Genomic DNA, 3040 nt, shown 5'->3' with positions numbered 1-3040 from the left:
CTTACAAAAGTGAGCAATTTTTGATAATATTGACTATTAGTCAATTGTTGAATTTTTGGTCAATAGTTGACCAAAGTCAACATGAGCTAGCAAGAAAAAACTCATCTTTCTTCATCCATCATCTTCATGCCAAGTTGTTTCATTCAAAACAGTTTGGAACATTTCCATTAATCTTTTAAAAACATTTTTCAAATCCTTTTCAAATTATTGACTTTCAAAAACTATTTCAAGTCAGGATTAGGAAACAATTTTCAACATAACTTTTAATTCATTTCAACTTCTTTTTAAACCAATAACATTTTCATTAACATTGTCATTGATGTTTAAATTATATTCTAATTATGCATTCAAGGAGCAATTTTTAAATTGACATTAAAAATGACATTCTATACATAATTCAAACTCTTCAATACAATAAACATTTTTTTCCATTTAATACAAATTCAATATAACTTTCCATAAACCAAATTCCAAAACCATTACAAAACCATTAATTCAAATCATTCATAGTTAATCCATTATATTCAATACATGTTCAAATCCATAAATAAAGTTTCAATAAGCAGTCAAATGTCATTCAATACAATTACATAGAAATTTAATTCATTCAATTCAATATCATTCAAAGAGTATAATTTTTATTAAAACCTTGCCATAACAAATTCAAAATTCAATACAATTCAATAACCCAATTCATTATAATCTCATATCATAATCCCATTTCCATTAAATCAAGTACATATATCAAATTACAATATGACATTATCAAAAAGCACCAATCCAATTCCAAGCTAACCCAAAGTCTTCAAGTTTTGTCACAACCGCCATGATTTGCCAAACCTTCATCCATGAACCATGACTATATCAAACCTTCACTTCCTCGACAAGACTATTTAATAGCAACAACCTGCAGCATGTCACCGATGCACATTAGAAGGTTTCACTGAATTTGAGTTGATTTCAAACATTCCAAGTACATGGCATAAGTAAAACCAGTTGACATAACTTCATTTGACATAACTGCAGAAAAAGTAGCAGCAACAAGCATATCCAAACAACCATCTGCAGCAGCAAGGCAAGGCAAGGCACCAGCAGCAGCCCCAAGTTGGCGTCAATGACATTGGCAACATATTAAATAAAAAAGGCAATGCAAAACATGTCAACAAGGCCAAACACCTCATGAACACAACACATCTGCAGAACTTGACATTAAACTCCCAACTAACCTATCAATTCACCATGTTGAACCAATGAGTGAAAGCATAAAAAGAAATCAAGTCCCACCTGCATAATTTTTTCAAACGGAACAAAATAAGCAATCCACAAACCAACTCAAATTCCTTTAAAATCCACATAAGCATATAACAATTTATAATCCTAACATCAACTTTAAACTGACGTATTAACTCCAACTAATCACAACTTGACTAATTCATTTGCCAATCTTTACACCAATGCATACCATAAATTATTTTCATGGATTCTATAGTGGGGCACGATTCAAGTTTCACATAATAACTAAACTCACCAGTTTTTTTCAACACTCAAATCAACATCTTATTTCTAGCTGCAATTAATTCAACTGGATTTCACAATTAATAAAATTCATAGTTGTCATAACATAACTAACCAATTCACCTCTTAGCTCTAATAGTTTTTCAGTTAAGAATAACTAACTCAGATGCCAAGCCCTAACTAACATACTAACTATTTTTAATTTGTAACTAACTCTATTCAATATGTGAATTTGAGATGAATTTGATAACTGAATTTCATGGATATATATATATATATATATATATTATATATATATATATATATATATATATATATATATATATATATATATATATATATATATATATATATATATATATATATATATATATACCTTTTCATTCCATCACAGAAAAAGGCTCATTTTTGCTTCTTCATCCTGCAATTCGTTTTCGTCATTCCGCATCCAAAACTTGATCATTCTACAACAATTCCTATTAATCGTTCTGCATCAGTTCTTCATTCTGCATCTCCATCTGAGAAGTTTCTCCTTCTGCACCAAAGCTCCCTCTTCATCCTCGCCACAAAGATCTTCACTCAAGATCCAGAAATCCAAAAGTTCACTGAAGAAGAAGAATAAGAGAGAATGAAATGAAGCAGAGCCAATGTTTCAATACATGTTGATTCACCATACCAGAGTTCGAATAAGGTGAGTTCTTCTTGACTCCATCGTAACCTGTTATTTGGCTTCTCCTTTGATCGATTTCGAGTGTGGCAAAGACGACGAGCGGCGAGCTAGGTCTGGTTTTGTCTGCGCGTTGAGTTGTGAGAGCGAGAAGCATAAAGCGTGGATGGAGAAGCGCTTCGGTTCAGTTTTGGCGGTGCGAAGGGAACGATCCACCTCCTGATTCGTTGAAGGTGTCCTCAAAAACGAGATTACGGTGACGGCCCCGTTTCGGAAGTTGTGAGAGAGATATTTTTGGCCCATCCTGATTCAGTTAAGTTGTTGAATATTTTTCCGATTGTGTTAGTTATGGATAGCACCTACAAGACAAACAAATATAGACAACCTTTGTTTGAAATTGTTGGCATGACATCAACCGAGTTGACTTTTGCTGTTGGATTTACGTATATGGAGTCTGAACAGACAGAGAATTTTTGTTGGGTATTGGAAAAACTAAAAGAGTTGTTTGTGAAGAAAGACTTGTGTCCACAGGTGATTTTGACAGATAGAGATCTTGCTTTGATGAAAGTAATTGAAATTGTGTTTCCCAGGTCGATTAATTTGCTATGTAGATTTCAGATTAACAAAAACGTTGGTGCCAAATGCAAACAACATGTGGTGAATGACCTGCAAAAGACGATAGACACATTATGGATGGAAGTTGTTTGTGTTGGTGTAAGCCCTAGAGGCCAATACTTTTGGTACTTGTATCGAATTATTTAAAGGCATTTTCTTTATTATGGTTGATTAATAAAGTCCCTGGAATAGATAGTCCGTTTAATGTATTAAGTGTGACTTAATCATGAGAACACATTAAAC

General features: G+C 32.7%; 1 long non-coding RNA gene across 2 annotated transcripts; it reads right to left on the bottom strand.

Annotated features, from left to right (window-relative positions):
- Positions 1 to 618: 618 nt before the first annotated feature.
- On the bottom strand, positions 619 to 2428 carry LOC127135678 (uncharacterized). 2 transcript variants are annotated; one of them, XR_007808645.1, is made up of 3 exons: positions 2192 to 2428; positions 1892 to 2120; positions 619 to 907 (listed from the first exon to the last, which is right to left on the bottom strand). It is a non-coding gene; the product is annotated as an uncharacterized LOC127135678 (long non-coding RNA). The 2 variants fall into 2 exon arrangements; XR_007808644.1 differs by lacking the exon at positions 2192 to 2428 and having other exon boundaries at positions 1892 to 2177.
- Between the last annotated feature and the right edge of the window lie 612 nt (positions 2429 to 3040).

The sequence above is a fragment of the Lathyrus oleraceus genome, chromosome 4 (assembly GCF_024323335.1).
Source record: "Lathyrus oleraceus cultivar Zhongwan6 chromosome 4, CAAS_Psat_ZW6_1.0, whole genome shotgun sequence".
Classification (NCBI taxonomy): Eukaryota; Viridiplantae; Streptophyta; class Magnoliopsida; order Fabales; family Fabaceae; genus Lathyrus; species Lathyrus oleraceus.
The sequence above is the reverse complement of the archived record's forward strand: the minus strand, read 5'-3'. Positions and strand labels throughout refer to the sequence as shown.